The sequence below is a fragment of the Mustela nivalis genome, assembly GCF_964662115.1.
Source record: "Mustela nivalis genome assembly, chromosome: 4".
Classification (NCBI taxonomy): Eukaryota; Metazoa; Chordata; class Mammalia; order Carnivora; family Mustelidae; genus Mustela; species Mustela nivalis.
In genome coordinates this window covers 34,354,570-34,370,776 of record NC_139023.1, presented here as the reverse complement: position 1 = coordinate 34,370,776, position 16,207 = coordinate 34,354,570, and the positions used below count along the sequence as shown (strand labels likewise).

The 16,207-nt window shown below is 42.8% G+C and overlaps 1 protein-coding gene across 3 annotated transcripts in view; it reads left to right on the top strand.

Moving 5' to 3' along the window:
- The first annotated feature begins 4,690 nt into the window (after positions 1-4,690).
- RHOH (ras homolog family member H) overlaps positions 4,691-16,207 on the top strand; it is a 47,323-nt gene continuing 35,806 nt past the window's right edge. The window contains exons 1-2 of one of the 3 annotated variants that reach the window (XM_082728855.1): positions 10,482-10,883; positions 14,240-14,325. The gene's annotated coding sequence lies outside the window, so the exon portion shown is untranslated. Of the gene's footprint in view, positions 5,023-10,310; positions 10,884-14,239; positions 14,326-16,207 lie in introns of those variants that run through there. The other 2 variants (XM_082728856.1, XM_082728854.1) reach the window with 2 other exon arrangements.

The window sequence follows — 16,207 nt, the reverse complement described above, 5'->3', positions numbered from 1 at the left end:
GGTTTACATAAATCGTTAATGCTTTTTTTTTTTTTAAAGATTTTATTTATTTATTTGATAGACCGAGATCATAAGTAGGCAGAGAGGCAGACAGAGAGAGGAGGAGGAAGCAGGCCCCCTGCAGAGCAGAGAGCCCGATGTGGGGCTCTATCCCAAGACTCCGAGATCATGACCTGAGCTGAAGGCAGAGGCTTAACCCTCTGAGCCACCCAGGTGCCCCATATAAATCATTAATGCTTATTATAGAGAATTTGGGCTATACCGAAAAGGAAAAGAAAAATCCCTGGTGTCTTGTCCCTCAGAGGTTAGCTCTAATTAACACTTGCATATGTGTGTATAAGTTGAGTTCAAATTCAAGGTTTGTATTATAAGTTGAGTTCAAATTCAAGGTTTATATTGTGCTTCTTTCGTTGAACCGAGTACTGTGAGCACCTTCCCATGTCATTAAATATTTTTTGATTGATAATGACCTGAAATTGCCTGCTTCTTCAGACTGAGCCACTAGTAGCAAAGAAATGAAATCAGTCCCTTCCAGAAGAAAGTCATTGCCTCTGCTGCCCACACCGTCTCTCTGTCATTGTGTCCATGACTACTTTTCCTGATAAGCCAGGCCAACTGGCATCAAGTCTTGGCTGGATGACATGCTTTTTTTTTTTTTTTTAAATCTATGGAACTAATTGCACTTATTATAAATGAGTACAAACTTTCACACAGATATTTCAAGCTCGTTCCCTCCATAAATGTTCCATCAGTAATAAAGGGAATGGAATTCATATTTTCACTTATGTTGAGGTGACTCAACATTTATCATTTGAACAGTGGCTATTTCTAAGACAAGAAGTTAATTGGTAAGGAAGAGGGAATATGTTAATCTGAATCTGGCTTCCCAAAGCGAGGGCCAAATTATTCCAGATTTGCTCACAGATCAAATATAAAATTTTTCACTGACGTAAACACCAGCTTGAGGAATGTATTACTTTCTGGTAAGGTTAGAGTTCCCCAGCTGGTTTTTACAACCAGTTTTTTTTTTTTTTTTTAAGATTTTTTTTCTTTTTAATTCATTTGAGACAGAGAGAGAGAGAGAAGGGGGAGAGGGAGAAGCAGACTCCCCGCTGAGCCAGGAGCCCTAGGTGGGGCTCGATCCCAGGATCTGGAGATCATGACCTGAGCCAAAGGCAGCTTCTTAACCATCTGAGCCACCCGGGCAGACTTCAACCTTTCTTTTTCTTTCTTTCTTTTCTTTTCTTTTCTTTTTTTTTTTTAAGATTCTTTATTCATTTGAGAGAGAGCACAAGCTGGGGGAGGTTCAGAGGCAGAGGAAGAAGTAGACTCCCTGCTGAGTAGGGAGCCCTACATGGGGCTTGATCCTAGGACCCTGGGACATGACCTGAGCCGAAGGTAGATGCTTAACTGACTGAAGCCACCCAACCCTGCCCGTTTTAATGAGAGGATGGAATCTGAAAACAAAAACAAAAACATGAAACTACATTTATCCAAAGCCAAAAATCTACTTACAAACTGGGCATTTGCGCAAAAAATTTTTAAACTGCTCTATGTAATTAAAACACCACTGGTTGTTTTATTTCCAACCCATAATATATCCCAAATTCCTTGTGTTCGTTATTTGTTCCTATAAGATGCATTTTATTCATTTAAGAGAACCACCTGTTCGAATTATGAACTGACAAGCCATATCAATTCCAGTCTGTGTGATTTTCAGAAGACAGGACCATGCTGCTTCTATAAATCAGTGTGTATCAGCAATGGCTTCCAGAACTTTATTCTGGAGCGCATGTGAAGGCATTTTTACACTCACATTGTCAGCACCACTGTTCAGTAGTGGCTGAAATTCCTCTGGCCTATTTGGATAGTGGCAATAGTTAATAAAAATAGGATCTAAAAATGCACGTGTCTAAAATTCATGCCTATTCACAGAAGCAAGAAATGAGAGATGTCTTAGAAAAAGACAAAAGGAGCAAAGAACCATTCTTTAAAAGCACCAGGAATAGGGAGAGGGCAGAGGAAAATATTTCTGGTTTTTTGGATGAGACTAATGACAGCTCTTGAAGAATCACTCTTCTTCAATAAGCTGTGTGAAATTCAGCCAAACAGGCCGGATACCAGCCTGGGCCACCCACGTGTTGCGAGCGACTGTCCCGATAACTAACAGTTGAATGATATAACTATATCCTGCGGTTAAGGGTACTGAAGATACCTGCAAAATTTCACCCGCTCCCATTGCAAAAATGGTTTATGGAATCAGGTCCTGCCATCTACTGCCTCTGCAATCTTGAACCAGATACTCAAGTTGTCGATGCCTCAGTGTCCTCATCTGTAAATGGAGAGAACAATGGTACCTACCTCACGCTTGTTAGGATGATTAAGTAAAAAAAAAAAAAAAAAAAAAAAAGCATATAAAGTGTTTAACCAGAACATGTTAAATGTTCAATAAATGGTAGGCCAGTGTGTGAATAATATTATTTAGTTACTATCATGAACTGGTTAAAACAAACAGGGAAGCAGAGGACAAGGCAGCTTGGTGGCACTGTCTTGAAAAGCTCCTACCCACCACCCTGGAATTTTCCATTAGGTATTTAGCTTCGGTGGTAGTTCTCTCTAGATGTCAGCAGTCTTTCGAGAAATGACTTACAATGATTTAGCAAAGAGACTCAGAAAGGGCAGAAAGGTGGAGAAAGAAGCAGAGTGGAGGGCTAGGGCCGAGGGGAGCACTTACAAGACCCCCTCTTCTGGCTGCAGAGGACTGCCTCCCAGAGATGGGCAATCAGCTCCCCTGTTCCATGGGGGACACATTAGGAAGGCGAAATTTCAGCATCGAGCAGAAGGCAAGGGCTCATTAAACCTGGGGTTGCCAATGTGAAGGACCATTGAACATTGAAATAGCTATTGGGTGTTTTAGAAACAGAATTTAGGGGTACCTGGGTGGCTCAGTGGGTTAAACCCTCTGCCTTCAGCTCAAGTCATGATCCCAAGACCCTTAACCCCAAATCGGGCTCTCTGCTCAGCGGGGAGCCTGCTTCCTCCTCTCTCTGCCTGCCTCTCTGCCTACTTGTGATCTCTGTCTGTTGAATAAATAAATAAATAAATAAATAAAATCTTTACGGGGAAAAAAGAAAGAAACATCATTTAACTCCCTCTTCTTCTCAGTGAGGATTTTCTCCAGTTTCATATGTGGATACGCATCTCGCCCGAGCTTTGTATCCCTCTTTTCTGCTTTTTCTTCTTAGCAATTAGCACACTGTGACATACTTTTATTACTAGATTATCATGTTCATTGCATAGCTCTCCCGCAGACGCAAACTCACAGGAGAGAGCAGGCTGTTTTACTTTTGTGGTTGTGATTGTTCACTGCCATCTCTCCAAGGCCAAGCACAGTGCTTGATAAATATCACAGCAGGAGTTCAATAAATATTTGTTGGATGAGAAGAGAAAGGACAAATTTCACTTATCTTAAGGTGTTCATAGTGTACGAACAGATGACCTCAGGAAGCATGTTGGAAGATTCTGTGATTGTCTGATTATGCATAAGAAATAAAGTGCCATTAAGAACTCGATTTTAGGGGCGCCTGGGTGGCTCAGTGGGTTAAAGTCTCTGCCTTCGGCTCAGGTCATGATCCCAGGGTCCTGGGATCGAGCCACTGCTCGGCAGAGAGCCTGCTTCCTCCTCTCTCTCTGCCTGCCTTTCTGCCTACTTGTGATCTCTGTCTGTCAAATAAATAAATAAAATCTTTAAAAAAAAAAAAACCAACTCGATTTTGGGGACACCCAGATGGCTCAGCCGGTTAAGTGTCTCTTTTTGGCTCAGGTCATGTTTCCAGGGTCCAGGATCAAATCCTGCATCAGGCTCCCTGTTGAGTCGGAGCCCGCTTCTCGCTCTGCCTTCTGCTTCCCCTGCTCATGCTCTCTCTCTTTCTTTTTCTCTGACAAATAAAGAAATAAAATCTTAAAAAAAAAAAAAAGGAGGAAATTGATTTTTAAATTTCTATATCTTTTGGATGACTGGCTGGCTCAGTTGGTAGAGCATGTGACTCTCGATCTCAGGGTTGTCGGTTCGAGCCCATGGTGGGGGTAGAGATTACTTTTAAGAAATTTTAGAACCTTTTTAAACTGTTGAGACCATAAACACATGACATTAGAATCCTATGTATGATGTATAAACTTGTATGACTTTATTCAGTCAGAATTTGGGCACTGACAGAGCTTCTCAAATTATGAAATTTAACACTTGTTATTCAAAGAGACAATAGTGGTGGAGGGAAAAAACTCCAGAAGGCAAAAGTCCAAAAGAGGTCTGACTATTAATAGTCGCTATGTAATGAGCCATCTACTATATTTCAAGGACTTTACAGATTTTTTTCTTTTTTTTTTTAAACAAAATCCTTCCAAGATAGATATTACTATACCCATCTTCCGGAAAGGAAGATCAGGGCCACATCCTTGGAATTAAATGGAGATGGGATTTTAATCCTTCTTTGTCTTAGTTCAAATTGACACTTTCTCCAAAATTTCAGATTGCTTTTGGGTAGAGGCCTCAACCCATTCCCTCCAGAACTGGGCAGGAAGATCTGTTATTTTGAAGAGAGGGCAAGTTAGCACTCTCCGTTTTCTGCTTTATAACTGAAACGTTTGCAACCCCCGCGCTGGGCAGGTGTGCTAAGCTGCAGTTAGACGCTGTGATGTTTGCGCCCGAACTGAAGATCCCTATCAAGGCAAATATGAATGTGAGAAGAAGCCGTGATGGCCTTCTCCTTCTTCCTCTTTTCTCAACAACCCAGCGTTTCTGCATCAGAGTGAAGGTTGCACCTTTCGCAGGGGTCCCCTGGGAGTTTAATGCACTTGACCCCAAGACGCTGCTCTGACCTCATGTCTCATGCTCTTCTTCTGGCTTTACTTTGAGCCCGAGGCACATTCTTTGACCTCTCTTCGAGGATAGCCCATCTTTGTCCTTTTCAGGAGGATGTGATTTGGAGAGACAGCCCTTCGGAACTTCATCCAGTGACCAAGGTGGGTGACCAAGCCAGCTGATGTTTGGAGTCAAGAACACGTTGCAAACAGAGCGTAATGATTCTGGGTTTCTTCTGTGGTGCACTAAACCGGGTCAGAGGGATATTCTACAAAGGTTCTCGAAGCGCTGTGGCTAATGCCTGCAGGGGCGGACAAATGGTCCAGCTGCTAAGGGACTGCCTTGAAGGGCAATGGTCATCTGAACAAATGAACTCTATTCTGATGGTTAAAAAAAGAAAAAACCCATAACTTTCGAGCCACCGCTTGTAGGACGACGTTGGGTGCTCTCATCTTCTGAGGCCCTGCGTTGCTGTGAACAGTGGTTCTGCAATAAAAAGAACCAGGATGTCAATGTTTGCTAGAGACACACAGTTTACACAGAGCACACAAACCCGGATAAAAATGGCAGTTGAGAATTCTGAGAACCTCCCAGTCGCTCAAACAAAAGGCAGCGTGTTGCATTAAAACAGTCGAAGAGAAGATAGATGAGGAGCGGAGTGGCAGGGGAAGTGATTGTTCTGGCAATAAGCGGGAGGCAAGGAGATGTTTGAAATGATATTCTTATCGGCTGAGGGCGGCTGTTGTTTATAATAAGTTAAAACGCGTCAGGAAGAAATTGGGCATGGGATGTCTAGCCCCACGACATTTCTAAGATGGCTTAATATTCAGAATTTTAAATGGCGTTTTACATGAATGTGTTTTGCCCCGACGTATCATATAGCAGGATTAAGCTCTTTCTCTTCCAAAGGGCTAACATTTTACAATCCCCATCATGAAATCTCTCGCTCAGAAGGAATGTGTGTTTTGGCTTAATACGGTTATCACGCAGTGGGGAGCTGGGTAAGCATAATTACAGAATGACTAATGCCCTGGGTTTCGAAGCATTCAGACAAGGTTTTAGTACATATTTTCCATCTTCAGAACCCACCGCAATATTTTATCTTATTAGGTGGTATATCCCAGAGGGGGGTCTGTGTAAACTTTAAAAGCTACCCACTAAATCTAAATCGTTTCAGTTAATATGTTAATAGTAAGAAGAGGGGGAGGCATCTTACTAACCCAGGGGAGAAATAATTTAGCAAATGATTGATATTAATCTCAAGGTTCCCAAGACCTTACTGTTGGTTATGATTACCAGTTATTAAGAGTTCTCTTTGGAATAAATGGCAAGATGTTTTTACAATGGACGAGAATACCACTTCTGCACGAGTCCCGGGTGCACAGACCGTTTTCTTATTATTTAAATAAAAATCCTCAGTAAAGAAGGTCCTTGTTCTTAGGAGACTGTTAAAGAGAAAATAAACCACATTTCTGCCATAGCAAAGGGCATTTCAAACGAAGGTGTTTTTAGACAGCAAATCCTGACTTTGTGTTTGGATCGTATTTGCCTGGGAATCTCAGAGGAGGGGCACTCCGGACACAGAAAATGGACTGGTGGCCCCCGGGGGCGGGGGGGAGAGCTCTGGCCGAGCCCTCCCTCCCCACCTTGGCCCAGCTCCCCCCATTGGGAGACAGTGGTGTGAAGAACCAGGACAGCGGATGGGGTAAATCTTAGTTCTGCTTTCCATAGGTCATAGAGTTTCAGTCAACCCACTGAGGTCTCGTTGGTTGTAGAGCATGTTTTAAAATGTTTAGCACATAGAGCTATGGCCAGACTTAGACGAGAGAACCAATCTGTCGTTCAGCAAATGGTTCTCGTGTGACTGACTAGTCAATGCCTAAGAGACGCCAGTGAGCAGGGCTAGGCCTGGGGCTCATGGGCCTTGGAACTGGGCTTCACGAGGCTATTTGGGGGGTGGTGTGTGTCTGTGGCAGGGTCAACATGGCTAGTGTGGGAGCTCATGGAAGATGAGTTCCCAGAATGTGACTTTTAACAAGGGTAGGTTCCCTATTAGGAACCTCATACCCGTAGCTTCCTTCCCGGCTGTCACTCTGAATTCCCCAGGATTTCCCCCCACCTCGGTCTCAAAGCCGGTTTATGTGGCCTAAGAACGACACCCTGAGAGGTTTGGGTGTGTGTGTGTGTGTGTGTGTGTGTGTGTGTGTCTGTGAGTGTGTGATGTGTACGTGTATTTTAAGGCATTTGCTTTCGTCCCTCAACACGACCCCTGTCTATTAACAGAATGAGGGGGCAAAAGCAAGAGAGAGAGAGATGGCAACAGAGAGAGAGAGAGAGAGGGAGAGAGAGACAGATTGGGAGAGAACCAAAAAGAGAGAAAAGGAAGGAAGTTAGGTTGCTGTCCCCAACCTGCTCCCACCCCCCAGCAAGAAAACCCCCTCTGGGATTAAACTGTGTATGGAAGTTAGATGTGTGGAAGAGGCAATAGGAGAGACATTCTCAAGTCAGGAGCAGGAGGAAGCACGAAGTCTACAGGAGAACACCAGAAACGGTACTCATGTACACAGAGTGAGCCAGGCCGCCAGAAGAAGAGGGGTCAGTCAGCAGCCATGAGGCAAAGGGGAATGTTGGGAGTGCTTAGACCTCTGGACAAACCCAACCGACCATGACCCAAGCAGTACGTGTGCCCTTTTGTGGAGACAAGCCACAAGGCCTGAGGCCTTCTCCTTGTAGCCCCTCTTACTTTGTGTCACAAAGGACAGAGCCTTGCCTCACCTTCTACGGCAGGTGGAGGGGTCTGTCCACACAGGCCGCCGGCCCTGATGCCTCCCCTGCTCTCTCAAGGGATGCTGGGACACAGAAAACCTCCGAGTCTTTTGCTGGAAGTATGACCAATTTTGAACCCTTTGCTGCCCCCAATCTTTCAGAAGCATGGATGTGAAAACTCTTCCAGCCCCCATTTTCTGAAGAAAATCTGAACTTGATCTTCATCTCTCCATTAAATTGGTCCCTCACAGCAGCATGAGGGGTAACACTCCTTGTATTAACTACCACCTCCAGCACACCGTCCCCTACTTGCCTCCTGCCCCCCACCCCCGGGATAGCTTTTAGTCAACTCTTTCGGGAGATGAAATCAGCTTACACTGAGAAACAAGGCAACGGACCACTGCACAAAACTTGTTGCTGGCTGGGTAAGGACAGTGTTTCATTTCAGCCATGATGTCCTCTCTTTGAGAAGCCAGGGGCCAAGTTCCTTTCTAGTCTCGGCATCCGGAGCAATGATACAGTTATTTTACTGAGGGGGCATTTAACTTTTGATGTTTTATATGGTGGCTTAAAGGCTTAGCACCACATGACACATCTTTTCTGTACCAACCTCACCCCTGGTTTTAGAATTTCTGTCTTCATTTCTCTAGATGTCATCTTTTCATTTCGCATTTTTAATTGGTTTGCTCTCACTAAGGCGTGTATATTTTTATAAGCCGCCCTAAATCTTTTGATGAACAAAGCCAGAAGTAAATAACTAAAGGATCCACAAGCCCTGTGTTCACCTTATCTAATAATATCATGGTGATCTGGCTTTCCACAGGGAATTTTCTAGAAGGAGATAATGTACTAGTCTGAGAGCTCAAGGATTTCACCTGGCAGTTTGAATTCTTCCTGCCCATTAACAATTTGACACTTGGGTTTCTGTAAGAGTCTCTTGTGGGCTTAGTGAGTGTGTGCCCCTCCCTGAGAAGGCTGTTCTTCTGCCCTTTAGGCCTGCCATAGCTGCACTCTAGATATAGTAATCCTCTTCCATATGGCAAACTCCTTTCTGACTCAGGGATTTTGCACATACAACTGCCTCTGCTTGGAGGGCCCTTCCTCCTGCTCTCTCCAGGCCTCTCTTTCTCATTATTAGAGCAGTGGCTGTAGGGGCACATTAGAATGATTGGGTTGTGGGGTTGGGGGGGAGAAGAGTGTATTAATACCCAGGCTCCAACCCAGACAGATTAAACTAGGGGCAGAGCCTTAGTACTGTTTTTTTTTGTTTTGTTTTGTTTTTTTTAAAGCTTCCCAAATGATTCTAATTTTTAGCCAGGGCTGAGAGTCACAGATCTCAGCTTAAAAGTTAGCTTCTTAAGAGGCCTCCTTGGGCCACCTCTAGGACACAGATACCCTCTTGCTGTCCACCTCAGCTTCTTCTCTGGTTCCTTTGTAATAATCACTACCATTTGTAATTAGTGCATTCATTTGAATGGTTCTGTTCGTTCCCCCCTCCCCCCACCCAACTAAGACATAGGTGATGTGACAACAGGAAATCTATCTGTCTCAGTCTTTGTGCTTCTCTTCAGTACACAGTGTGAGGTGCATAACAGGATTCTGAATCTACAATGATGAGGATGGCCCTCAAACGATGCTACTGCTCTGTGGGGCCTCCGGGAAGCCAGTGAGTCTCCCTGAAATAATCCAAGAGAATCCATGTCAAGGCTCAGTGGCTATTTTAACTGGTAAAATGCTAAAATTTTACCTGTCTCCTGGGTCCCAGGATTTTTCCAGTGAGATCTGTAATGAATCCTGATTCAGAGTATCTCTTTTATGTGCATGTCCTTCTCCTTCACTTGATTATAGCCATTCTGAGTGAGGGAGTCCATCTTGTTGATCTTCGTGTTCCTACCCTACTCCAGCACCCCGCACAGAATCTTACACATAGTAGGGCCTCTAGAGATGATTGTTGACTTGAATGGAGTTTCTTTTGTCTCTCTGGCACATAGATATTTTGACAAAGTTTTCACCCTGGACATAGCATTTGTCATTATTCAGGGCTTGGAGGCATGGGGAACTGTGAACACGTCTTAAAAGTTCAATTTGTTGGTCTAGGCAACCTCACCGTAACCTAGATACAGATGGTCTCTACACCTGGATTGCACAGAAGGAAAAAAAAAGAGTAACTTGTGTTTGGAGGCAAATAATGAAACTGTGAGGAGTCTGAAAACAACTCAGTCACCTACCTCACAACACAGGTGCTGGTCCAAAAAAGGGTGAATTCATGGTGGGGCTGCTTGAGCTCTCGCTCTGGCTGAGTCAGTTCTTTCTAAATTATTATGTGATAGTTATTAATAAATCAAAGAAAAACAAACCACCGACCTACTGTTTTCCTTCCATAGTTAGTATGTTCACCAAGTTGACATGTATGTTCTAAGGTGTTTTTTCCCCCCTAAACTTAAATTAACTAAGACCAGTTAGAGGAGTGGACATTTTTTCTTTCTTTCTTTTCTTTTTTTTTTTTTTTTAATATTTTATTTATTTATTTGACAGACAGAGATCACAAGCAGGCAGAGAGAGAGAGGCAAGCAGGCTCCCCGCTGAGCAGAGAGCCTTATGTGGGGCTTGATCCCAGGATCCTGGGATCATGACCCGAGCTGAAGGCAGAGGCTTTAACCCACTGAACCACCTAGGCGCCCCTCTTTTTTTTTTTTTTTTTTTCTGTTTTATTTCACTTCCTTAAGGAATCATCTGTGTTTTTCACTCTTCCTTTCCTCAGTTTTACATAGGCGATTTGTTGGTGGGAAATGGAGAGGCCTCTTCTCTGGGGAAGTTTTCGTATTGTCACGGAGAGAAATGCACGTGTGCGTATACACACACACACACACACACACACACATACACACACACACACGGGTAAACCCACACAAATGAGATCCCCTCTTCAGAGAAGCCAGCTACAGGAAATTGACTTATACACAGGAACTTGCTAATCTCTATCGTCACATTCCGATTGTTCCTGCCACCTCAGTCACCGCGCACATGAAACCCGACCGTCTGGGGTTGGATTCTCTACCAGCTCAACTTTTACATCTTTGTTCTTCCAATGTGAATCAGTTATATTCTTGGGGAGGAAGGAAACGATGATCCCAGAAGGAAATCGGAACGGTGAAAGGGCTCGGGCAGATTTTGTTTCTGCTTACCTGCCCTGAACAGATTAACTTCCGGAGTCAGTCATTTTGGTGTCAAGAAATTTCTTCAGCATCTACAACAGGTAAGACTCTGGCTTCTTTAGAAATATTTCCTCGGTGTCACAAGAAATCTCTCCAATTTAAGTAGCTTTTACTTTAGGCTAGACACAATAATGATCTTGCCCTACCTGTTGTAAAGTGTGAAACCGTTTTATGGGGGAAAGGGCAGTTGTTCTGGTATCCAACTCCACCCCCCCCACCATCCTGACAAGATGCGTGTAGTTTTTGAAATGTTACAAGTTATAATAGTTGGCTTTTGTTTTTTTCAGATATTTTCCTAGAGAATTCAAGCCCTTGTGATTGACTGTGACTGAGTTCAAATATTTGGGTAGTTGAAATATCACCCTATGTTTGATAAGTAAATATAAAGATCCTCTCAGTTGTACAAATAAGAATTTTTTTAAAGATTTATTTATTTGTCAGAGTGAGAGAGAGAGAACACGAACTGGAGGAGTGGCAGCAGGCAGAGGGAGAAGCAGGCTCCCTGTTGAGCAGGGATCCCAACATGGGACTTGACCCCAGGACCCCAGGATCATGAGCTGAGCTGAAGGCAGATGTTTAACTGACTGAGCCACCCAGGTGTCCCTGTACAAATAAGAGTTTTAAACTTTTCTAAATCAGAAAAGAAACCAACCAAGATCCCGATGATAAGGATTTGGATCTGGAATTCCCAGCTTGTTGATAGGTGAACTATTGTCAATGCTCAAGTCCTCTTTCTACAAGCGGCATATGATGTCCAAGTATTTATTTTTAAATTGAATTAAATTAAATTTAGTTTTTGAGGTGGTTGGATTTGGAGATGTGCTGTGAGGTACCATCAATAGCGTGGGTTGTATCTAAATAAAACTAGGAAAATAGCTAGTTTTAGGTGTTTCCCTAAACTAGAACTGCCAGTAAAATATTCAGGCAAGGAATAAATAGTCAATAATCACTTAATGATTCCAAGCTGGTGTGGAGGATATAAGGAATCCTCCACCCCCAGGAACTTATAATCTAGTAGTCGTGGTGAGATGTGAAATTCAGGAAGCAGTGCAAGGTGGGAATTGTGTGAATCCTGGGGTGATGTGGGCTGTGAGTTAAAGGAGTTCCAAGAAGGGGGTCTGAGGGTAAGCTAAAGCGGGTTTGGAAGACATGGCCTTGGAAAGATGTGAGATTTGAGTAGGTGGGAAAGGGGAGGTTAATTAGCATGAGAGCACTGTGTGAACAAAGAGCCACAGGTGAGACTGATGAGATGAGCGGTTCAGTGGAGGAGACTGGGCCCCCCAAAGAAGCAAAGATTGTTTTATACATTGTCAGGAAATAAGCTTGAAAAACTCGGGTGTAGACAGGTTGCAGAGGACCCTGAGAGGCTGCTGGGCAGAACAGATGCCTTTCAATAGTGTTCTGGTCTTCTTAGGCCTTCAGGCTCCTCTTCTCAGGTCTCACAGGTCTCACAGAATTCCAGGTGACAGGGAGCCCAGAGATCCTGTCCTCCTCATTTTGGGGGCTGCTTTATGTGTCCCCACATGTGTGACCTTCCACTTGCCTTCCTTCTGCTGGCTTCCCTTACTACACCATTGATGCCGAGAAAGGCTTGTGTGGCTGGGGGTTCCTGTAAGACTTCCATCGCTGGGCCTTCCATGTCCAGCATCCAATATTAAAGTGGCATTCCTCTTGGAAGGATGACTTGTTTGACTGAGTGAGCCTCTAGTCTTCAACAACCAGTCCAAAAATTCCATGAAATCTGTGTTGCTTCCTTTGCATATCTGAATGAGATGTTATTGATTAGCTGGTACTTTTCCCCCAGTGATTCAGAGCACTTTTCTTTTTTCTGAACTGTGAAAAATTTGCATCCACCTAATAACAAAAATACAGTCTGGTGAACAAGAATCTGGAGCTTGGAGCCAGATTACTTTGTGTTGAAGCTGGTGCTTTTGCTTCCGAGCTGTGGGATCCTCGGACACGCATTCTTCAATCCTCCGATTAAGAACAAGTATCTGTAAAGTAGCTCTAATAACTGAAAATACCTATTGAGATAAAAAATATGTAGAGCATTTAGCCTAGTGCTTGGCATAAAATAAACTGTCAAGAAATGTAGCTATTACGGTTGTTATTAAGGACTTGGTGGGGACACGAGAGTGAAGCCCATATGGTCCCCGGTTGGGAACAAGGTATCTGTAAGTAACTCTCTTAATGCCAGGGTTCCTTTCAAAGGAAAAGGGGGCTACTGGGTGAAAAACAGTAGTTTTTTTTTGAGCACCAAGTATGGGATAGGCACAGGGTTAGGTATTTTATAGCAATAATGTATGTGAAAAAAGGAAAACAAGATTAGAAATGGATTTTTTGGAGCCTCTCCATATCTGATTGTCAGACTTAGAAAAGAACTCTCCGAGGGACTGCTGTGTTATATATCATGTTATTGTTATTTATCTGGGGCTGATGTTGCCCTCTGAATGCTTCGGGTAGGATTTTAGAGGTGTTTTTGGCATTAGAGGAAGAGGCAGAGGGTGACTTTTTTTCCCCGGCCAGCTAAAATTAAATTATTTTATTTTATGGTATTTTAATATTAGTAATTTTATGGTATTTTAATATTAGTAATATTAGTAGTGAGGCATAGCCAAAAATCCATTTCTATTCATTGACCGTGTTGATGAGGAGTGCCCAAAGTGCCTCTCTAGGTTCTAGATGCTGGGGTCTTGGGTGAGCCAAAATTGAAAAACGTTCTGTTTTCCTGTTCCATTCTCCAAACTAGAGATTTTTGTGTGTGTTGGGGGGTGTGTGTGTGGGGGGGATAGTAAGCACCCTTTGGAAAAAAATGTAAATATGGCCATTGTGTCCATTATACAGGGATGGCTCAATTTTATGTGCAGATCACCTTAGTCAAATAGTAATATCGTTTTTCTTCTATAACCTCACTCATAACAGGAGGGAGGCAAGAAGTTTGGGGCTTTGTGTATGCGAAGGGGTGAGCCCAAGTCAGGATAGGGTGCCAAACTGGGGCGTAACAGAAGACAGAACAACAGTAGTGGGTGCTGGGGTGGGCAGTGCAGGCAAGGAGAGTGTCCAAGATGGAGAGGGTGGATGGAGGCAGGGGGCTGGGCACTGGAAACAGTCGCCTTCTCTGTGGTTGTTTGGTCCTTTGACTCAAGCAGCTGCTTGAGGCCCCAAGCAACCTCTTGTTGCTTTGTGTATGAAGATGTACTGTTCCCTGGATGTGGACAGTTGCTCAAAGATGATTTGATTTGTTCAGTTTTGGCCTGGAATCATAATTCCTAAAGTTGGCTGGACATCAAGACCACTTGGGGAATTAAAGAAACTAGAATTTCTCATGAATTGCCTCACAGCCCTGGGGTTTGATCCAGGAATCTGTGTGATAATCAGTGCAAACCCTCGCCCCCAGGTGACTTGGAGGCAGTTGATCTATAGATGAGCATCTGAGAGCCATTAATCCAGAACTCTTCGAACGGGGCCCCAAGCACCAAGATGGTAAGTTGAGTTAAGCGCTGAAATGAGGTCAAATGGTCTTCTCTTTGTTGTGATTCATATCGACATATAAAAGTATTTTCCTTTGTTTTGAATTGATTTCTTAGGTGAATTCCTTGGGGGTGGGATGACTTGAGTTTAGAGTTTTCATCAACCATATTTACATTTTAACACTCGAGTGCTAAGGCGCCGCTTTAAAAAGACCATATATACACGGAGAGGCTGTTTGTTGTTACTCAGGGAAAGCACATAGAATGGAATTTGCTTTCAGGGGAGAAAGTGCCAAATCACCCTTCCATTTCTCTTTTCCAGTAAAACAGAATACTAATGAATTACCTTTGGAAGAAAATTTCAAAACATTGTAGAACACTCAACTGCTTCTTAGAGCCCAAGTTGGAGCCTTCTTATCTCCACGCTTAGATTCTTGTAATACTGTAGTCAGCAGTGACCTCTTCCCCATTTCGTAGAAAAGAAGAGAGTGGTTAAGTAACAGGCAGTATGGTTCTAATCACATTTGCCGTGAGAACTGCGCGTGAACTGGCACTCAGTCATTGCTTGAGTTAATTAATAATTGGGTAGTTATTATAGGTGACCCCATGAAAAAGACCCTAGTGGGTAAGTGCATGAAGAGACTACCGTCCAAATTGGGAGAGGGTGGGTGGAATTAACTGGCCCAGATAGACCTCCTGCTCTATTTTTTTCATTATTCCTTATTCATTATATATTTGCATAACTTGCTAACCTAAAAGCATGGTTATTGTTTGTGACAGCAGATGGGAATAGGGTGACTTTTCAATGGCTTCAGTTAAAAAAAAAAAAAAAGACGTGCTCTTGCAAAATATTCATGTGAGGTATTTGCAGTGGGTGAGGGAGCCTGCCTGTGCTTGTTTGCAAAAGCCGATTGTAATATTTTCAGAAATTTTGCAATTTTGTTAAGCACAGCTGCCGTTAAAGATGAAATTCTGTAACTTACAGTTCAATAAGTTCTATAATAAATAAAGGTAGGAAATGCTCAGAACACATTTGATCCTAGTTATTTACTACACTGTACTATTATCGATGCTCTTGAACTTATTTCAACTTACCTGTTTGATAGAAATATCATATAATAATATGGTACTGAACGTCTCTTTCCAACTCTGTATCCAAGTTTGTAGCTTGAACCTGGACATGGTAGGAGTGTTTACACCACGGAAATTGGCAAACACCATAAATCAGGCTCCCCACACTTGTTTTGAGGGGAGGCGGTTAAACATCTTATCAGTATACCATCAATGAACTGTGGAAAACACAAATATGGCAACTTGGCAATATGTGTTAAGAACTGTTAAAATGCTCAGACATTTTGATCCCTTAATTCTAAAAAAGAACTATTACAATGCTCATACATTTTGATCCCTTAATTCTATCCCTGGGAATTTATTCTAAATAAATAATTCAAAGAAGGAAGCGATAACATGCAGGAACGTAGTCACTCATAACCTGACTAAGGAATAATGATTCTGAGCATTAATTCCGTGGACTACTTTGTAGTCATTCAAGGTAATGACTTTGTGGTAGTTATGAAAACATATTTGGTATGGTGTTAGATTAGAAAAACAGGTTTAAAATTTTAACTTATATTCTGATTTTGTTATGAAGGAAGATTAAATGTGGGGTGAAACAATGCAGGAATTTAGTGGGTTAGTATGGTGAAATGATAGAATTTTGTTTTTACTTCATTTATTGGAGTAGTATGTGTGCATTTAAAAAATATGGAGAGGGCCTGTAAATAAGTGATCGTAAGCAGTTTTAACATTTGACTGGGAAGACTATGAGTTTTGTGGTCCAGATGTGGTTTGCCTTTGACATGCAGGTATGGGACTCTCTGGGCTAAATGTTATAA